A 7,399-nucleotide genomic window follows, 5' to 3' on the forward strand; every position below is an offset into this window, starting at 1 on the left:
CACACACACACACACACACACACCGTCTCCAGTCTCCCCCACATCAAACAGAGACTCACATGGACACCTGATCACACACACACACACACACACATTCAATCCGTGTTAATTGAAACCACGCAGGCTACACGTGTGCATCATATGTTGAAGTGTAGCTGGGCTGGAGGGCTGGTTGGGGATGTAGTATCAACAAGGTGGATTCCCAGCTGCCCCATTCTGAAGATGGCACTCGTTTGCCTTTAGTTGTCAAGGTGTTGTCAGGGGAAGCGCACGCCCAAATACATGCACTGCTACCAGGCTTAAACCAGGTTAGGGTTTGACATCTGACTCTACTCACATCTGACTTGACCTGATCTGACCGGATTTGTTGTTCCAAACATCATTGTTATTTTACAAAGTTTATCAGTTAAATTGAGCTGAATCTTAGTTTATCATACTGTTTTTACGCACCGCTCTGGTATTTAATTAGATGGGTCATCTTTGTGCTGTAAGATGGCGGTGGCAGTGTAACTGAGTTGTACTGATTGATATTTTGTCTGATGGCCAAAAGTCACTTATAGAAGTGTAAAGCATGTAACAAAGCAATGATCTAAGACAATTTCCTTTTCATGTTATTGATCTTGAAATACACTCAATATCAAAATGTGTTAATGAATTCTCAATAGCATGAATAAAACCAGAAGAAAAAAAGTAAATATAAATGTAAAATGAAATATAAAAGTAGAAATAAAGCCAGAATATCTGCGTTGCTAAATATAACTGACCCTCTAACAACACATGGACCATTTTGAATGTTACTGTACATCTACAAAGCAACTGACCACAGCTGAGAAGAGGGATGAATGAACACAGGCCTAGAGACCAATTTGGAACAGGGCCACTGTCTCCAACTGTGCACCAGCCACCTTTAGCTCAGTCACCATGGTGACAGCATGCGACCCTGTCCCACCGCATTTATCCCCCCAACCCCAATAAACACCCTGATTGATAGACTGTCTGTGGATCTATGTGCATACATCAGTGCAAATGTCTGTTGAAAGTGTGTTATACGTGCATGCACTTTGTGTGCATGTGCGGTGGGGGGGGGGGCTTCTGGAGCACATGTGGAGGACTAGCTGTCAGAACAGTTTACGGTGTTGCCGAAACGCTTGACAACTCAAGCACTTTATTATTAGCCAGACAGTACCCCCATCAGGAGGGGGTTGTCCAAAAACATCCCCGATGTAATATTTTTGCAGCAAGTGGAGAAGGGAGCAGGGGAGGTGTCCCAAAACACGCCTGATGAAATACAAAAAACAAAAACATAACGTGGCATGGGCACATCAGAGCAGTGAACTGAGCAAAGGAAGTGGGTAGTATATTAGACAGCTAATGACAGGACTCGACTTTGGTTATTGTTGACTTTAGAAGGGTTTTGAAAGTGTCCAACGGAGGCGCCTCGCTCCCTTTTAAGAGGCCCTCGAGAAAAACTTTGTCCTTCAAGTGGAACAACAGCAGTTTATCTTCCACTCGGCAGACAGTGAAACAGACGGAGACAGACACTGCTCCCATTTACCTCTTTTGTCTAGATGTGGCTGCTCTTTTTTATTCATTCTGAAGTGAAATGTTGTTCACTTCAATGTTGTTCAACTTCTTAGATATTTTTTTCTCTACAGAAATGCATTTATTGTTTCTAATTAAATAATTGTAGGTTATTTATTAAGTGCATTTTCAATTACTTAAAAAAATGTCTAATAGAAAATGTAAAATAGTTAATAAAATATGCAAACTGTTTAAAATTGAAGTGTAAAAACTACACATTGTGGTTTTACCAGAGCCAGGCTAGTGGTTTCCATCTGTTTCCAGTCTTTATGCTAAGCTAAGATAACCAGCTGCTGGCTGTAGCTTTGTATCTGTTGTACAGACATAAGAATGATATGGATTTTCTCATCTAACTCTAGACAGAAGAAAACGAAGAATTGCATTTACCAAAATGTTGACATATTCCTTTATTTTGTTATCAACAAAAAAAAACTAAAATTAAAAAAGTCCGGAACAGACAGTTAAGAAATACATTACTTCCTAAAACAGGAACTAATGTATTTAACAAAAGGATTTAGATTTAACTATATGTAAGTCTTTAACACATGCACAAGCACAGGCGATGTATTGGGCATCCACGCACACACCCACACACACCTGTGCAACGGGATCGTACTGAATATCCAGCCGTCCCCGTCTCTGACATCGGCTGGTGTGTGTCGACCACAAACACACTCATGAAGGATGTTAGTCACCACACAAACGCAACCTCCATCTCTGTCTATCCCCCACATTCTCTCTCTCCCTCTCTCCCTCTCTCCCTCTCTCTCTCTGACACACGCACATGCACACACACACACACACACACACACACACACACACACACACACACACACACACACACACACACAGAGTCTCACACATTTACCTGTCCCCTGCTCAAAGCTCCCTGCTCTCCCCATTTGTATGAGTGGTTATCGGTGTGGTAACTCAATCTCCTTCCTTTCATGTAAAATACATTGTGCCGAGTCCCTCCCTCCCTCCACCACTCCTCCTACACCCCCTCCAGATCCCCCAGCCCGGGGAGGTGTAAAACTATCCTTCTCTTTATGCCTCCAAAAATGCTCCTTTTTCAGGTGTAGTAGGAAGCTATAAAAGAAAAAAGAGTGAAAGAGAAGAACAGGGTGAGTCTGTGGAGCAGGGAAGAGGTGGAAGAGGTGGAGGAGGAGGAGGAGGAGGAGGTGTTTGGGTGAAAAGGTACTCTCCAAAAACATCTCTCTCTCTCTCTCTCTCTCTCTCTCTCTCTCTGGTATTACCTGCCTATGCTCACATGAATTTGCCAAGAGTTGCCTAGTGTTTCTCACATTTTGAAGGGCACAGAAAGGAAAGTATGTTCACACACAGTAAAGTATCACATATCTAAGAACCTTTGTCTTTGAATACCCAGGGAAAGAAAGAAAAAAGACAAAAATAGAGCAAAAACTAGACGCTGACCTCTACATTGAAGCCCCAAGACAATATGAACAATCTGAGAAACAAGAGAACAACAAGCACCAAGGTTGCTCGCTGCTTTTGAATTTGAAATGGCTTATGTGCTGCGTGAGTTCTTCAGTTTAAAAACGGAATACACATTACATAGAAATAATGATGGGGAGTCTATAGCATAAAATACAACAAAAACACCTCTCCAATTTAAAATCCAATGTAATTTCTTGTACAGTCAAACTACAACAAAGACTGAATCAAAATGGCTTCAACCAACCAGGTTATGTAATTTGAATACATATTTCAATAATGTGATGAAGTTGGACAGCATTTCTCAACAGCAGATTATGGGCAGTGTGACCAGGACGGGGAACCTGCTTTAAGTGTGTTCACCACATTTCAGCATAAAAATGGAGATTATAATGATACACAGTAGTAAACTATAAATCAAACAGGTTAAAAAAATATTTTTTAATTGTACTTAAAGCTATAGTGCGCAACTATTTCATATTAATGAATGACTGTTAGATTCAAGCCTTTGCCAAATGAGTTTATACAAAGTTAATTAAGACTATCAGCTCCATAAAACTCTCTCTGTAGTTCTCAGTATGGCTATGTTTACAAAATCATGTAGTCATCATCAATCACGTGGACATATGTGCGCAGCAGCTCGAGATGCGTTTTACGTCGCCGCTTAGAAAGGACATTAGCAGTGTTCAGCTTTGAACACGAAGACGTATTAACAACTGCGTGAAGGAGGGCTGGGGGTGGTGCGGGATCACAGAGGGCGACAGAAACAACGCACTGTAGCTCTAGGTCATGCATTACTAAGAAGCAATGCAATTAATCAAATTGTCTTACAGTAATTGCCACGCAGACATTCTGGGGCCAATATTACAACTTCTCTATCACGGCAGCTTGAGGGACAACAGCTCTCAGACAGGGGAACTGGTTCCAGAGCGCCACCAACTCTTGGCTGATCTTGAACCAAGAACCACTTCCAGTACGTCAGGTGCTCGGGGCGGGTTTATTGGGACCAAAAAGACCATAAAAATCGCTGTGACCGCCATTTTTTAAAAACACAGAGCTTCAGTATTGACTTGGAATGAAAGCAATGGTCCGTGGAGGAGACAAAACGTCTCCAAGCAGTATGGTCCTCAGCCTTCTACTACCTTTAAAGTGTTTCTTGTTTTTGTTACACAATGTACTTCTTCTGATTACACGGCAGGGGATTCAATTCTAAGCTAGCAAGTAATTCTTACTGGGTTTAATTAGTCATCTTTGGTCATTGTCTTGTATTTAGATCTTTTTGTAAGAGTGGTCAGTGCACTTTACAAATTTCAGAATCCAAAAGATTTTTTTTTTTTAAAATCAACTTGTAGTAAATACACGTTTGGGGAGGAAGAGCAGTAGAGGAGAACAGACTAAGGCCTCCCCGCTCCTGGTGGTCTTCATATTTTCCATTTCAATTGGCTCCTCATTGTCTCAGAGAGTGAGGGGATCACAGACATGATTTAATGCAGCTTTACTCAATGGAGACAAATGAAAAGTCACTGATGGATGTGTGTGTGTGTGTGTGTGTGTGTGTGTGTGTGTGTGTGTGTGTGTGTGTGGGCTGGTTCGCGCTGTTATTGCGAAGCGTTTGGCCTAGACTGCCCCTGCTCACTAATCTGATGAGAGTGATTAAAAAAACAACTGGGAGAAACCTAAACCAGTCCATGGATGACCAGGCACACACACACACACACGCACACACACACACACACACTCACCACCACCACACACACCACACACACACACACACCACACACACACACACACACACACACACACCACACACACAACACACACACACACTCTGGCCATCACTCAGTGGCACAGAGACACTCAACAACACACATTTATGATGAAATATCTGAGGTAAAATATGCACATCAGTAGAAAGAAGACACCGGGACAGATGTAGTGCAGAAACAATTTGTTGATAAATCATCATCATTTCTATTCTATCTAACAATTATCTCTACCTTTTCATACACAATAGGATTAATCAATTAATTGAAAATCAGCAGCCATTAATAATTAATCGGAATGATACAATACATGACTCCCAGCTCCATGCTGCATGATGTGTATGAGTCATGGCACGAGTGCCGTCACATATTAGTAACCACCGTAGACGCTGTGACAGTATGGGATGTAAGGTTTCACTCTGTAACTATACCTGCGTGTACAATGGTAATTTAAGTTAGTTAAAAATTGGAAGAACAAGAAGAAGAATCAAGATATGTGGAACAAATCTATCTTTGACTTGAGCCACTTTAAGGACAACATGGGGGGGGGGGGGGCAGTCATTGCACAACCTCATGCTATGCAGCCAAACATAGGTCAAACCCAACAGAACTCTCCTACTGTAATGCAGTTGAGGTCTGCAAACCATGTTTGTCAGGCTAAATTAATATAAAAATAATGCATAAGACCTTTAGAATATTTCCTTTTGACAAAAGGATAAAATGGTGCAGTCATAAAAAATTAAAAGCCGGGACAAGAATACATTTGATACAGATAGAAGAGGATTATAACAAGCTACTTAAAGGGAAATGAAAGGGGAGAAAGGGATGTTAAAAGGTTGATTTACAACTTAAGAAAGAAGGTTACTCCATGTTTTGTGGCAGAATTCCACGTAATCAGATGTAGAATAGAGAATGTAGACTAGAACAGTAAGAGCTCCTCTCTGCTGCTGTGTGAGACCTGAAGAAACACAACACCATCGTCCTGCAATCCCCCCCCTCCCCATCCCCAACCCGATCGCAGCTACCGCACCCCCCCGCTCGATCCCCATACCGCAGCCTTCCCCCTCAGAATCCACCGACCCGGCCCCCCTGAGCCCCTCCACATCACACCGAAATCAATGTTTCGGAAAAAAAAGATCAGATAAGAGCAAAGAATTGAAAAGCAAAAAAAGTGTTTGTGTGTTACAGTAGTGAGCACAGAGAGTCCGTGGTGGTAATAAACGTATGTTGGGGAGCTGTGTGTGTGTGTGTGTGTGTGTGTGTGTGTGTGTGTGTGTGTGTGTGTGTATTTGCAAGCCTGTGTGTGTGAGTGCATGCGTGTCTGTGGCAGCAGCAGCAGCAGCAGCAGCATCAATAATTAAAGCTAATCTCATTAGGCCTCAGATCCCTTTCAGACGCTTTTAATTAAATGATGAATGACCTCCCAGCTGCCTGTTAAATAATGCTGCTTATGACATCACAGTGTGTGTGTGCATGTGAGAGGTACAACATAAGGTAGATATCCTCCAAAAAAAAGACACATGGGGAGACATTCAGCAGACAAACAGTTATGTCCTCACATGCCATCTGCTCTAAGATTCAATATTATTAGAAGTTACTGCTGCCCTGTGCACCGAGGAGAGGGAACGGGAGTTGAATGTCTCAAAAGTCGCAAGCTGTTCCATCATACCAGACCTTGAAACTCTTCATATCATCTTCCTAATAAAATCATTCACTGTACCATATGTCTGCGAAGAAGGAAGGCAGCTTGAGGGAGAGGAGGGTGACCAAAACGGGACAGTGAAGAGCTCGGGGGTGTGAGAAAGCTAAAGATAAGAAGAGACTCAGAGACCATAGGGCCATATCAGAGAATGGGAGCAACAGGTAAAACAGAGGACAGGTAAGGGTGCCAAAGCGCCCCGGGGCTCCAGACAGCGTGGACCTGGCTATGAGAACACCCATAATCCCTTCGGTTTCTTCCTGTTTCTAGCCCCCTCTACTCTCTCTACCCCCTAACCCCTCCTCCCTCTATCATCCCCCCGCGCTCTCGGGCTGCCTCTGTATCGGATTGCTGACTTCACAATAGGCCCTGAATCATCACTCCAGCCAGAGAGACACAGGGACAGACGAAGAGGCGGGCAGGCCGGCGGAGAGAGAGAGATGGGATAGACAGATAGACAGACAGACATTGGGTTTTAAACTGATGCTCAGACAAAACACCATGTTTTTCATATTCTTTTTGGCATAACTTTATTATAATCTAAAAAAAATAAAAATTAGATTTCAGTCAGGCACTGACAACTATTACAAGAACACACTGATGGTAATAAAAGCTCAACTGTATTTTAAGCCCCCAACGTCGACTTCCAGGTAGCGCTGCGACCTTGGACTTCAAGGCACCTAGCCCTGACCCTAACCCTAACCACCGCCTAGTCCTAGTGCCTACTAGGCAGCGCTGCCTGGAAGGCGGCGTTGGGGGGGCAAAAACACCAAACACTATAATACACAGCAATGATATACAGCATAGTCAAAGGCAGAAGGAAATGTAAAATATATAACAAGGAATAAGATTAGATTAGATTAGATCAGATTATACTTTATTCATCCCACAGCGGGGAAAT

The 7,399-nt window shown here is 42.7% G+C and overlaps 1 protein-coding gene across 4 annotated transcripts in view; it reads right to left on the reverse strand.

Moving 5' to 3' along the window:
• eya4 (EYA transcriptional coactivator and phosphatase 4) overlaps positions 1-7,399 on the reverse strand; it is a 44,067-nt gene that overhangs the window by 27,014 nt on the left and 9,654 nt on the right. The gene's annotated exons all lie outside the window — the stretch shown is intronic.

This window comes from Etheostoma spectabile, chromosome 18 (genome assembly GCF_008692095.1).
Source record: "Etheostoma spectabile isolate EspeVRDwgs_2016 chromosome 18, UIUC_Espe_1.0, whole genome shotgun sequence".
Classification (NCBI taxonomy): domain Eukaryota; kingdom Metazoa; phylum Chordata; class Actinopteri; order Perciformes; family Percidae; genus Etheostoma; species Etheostoma spectabile.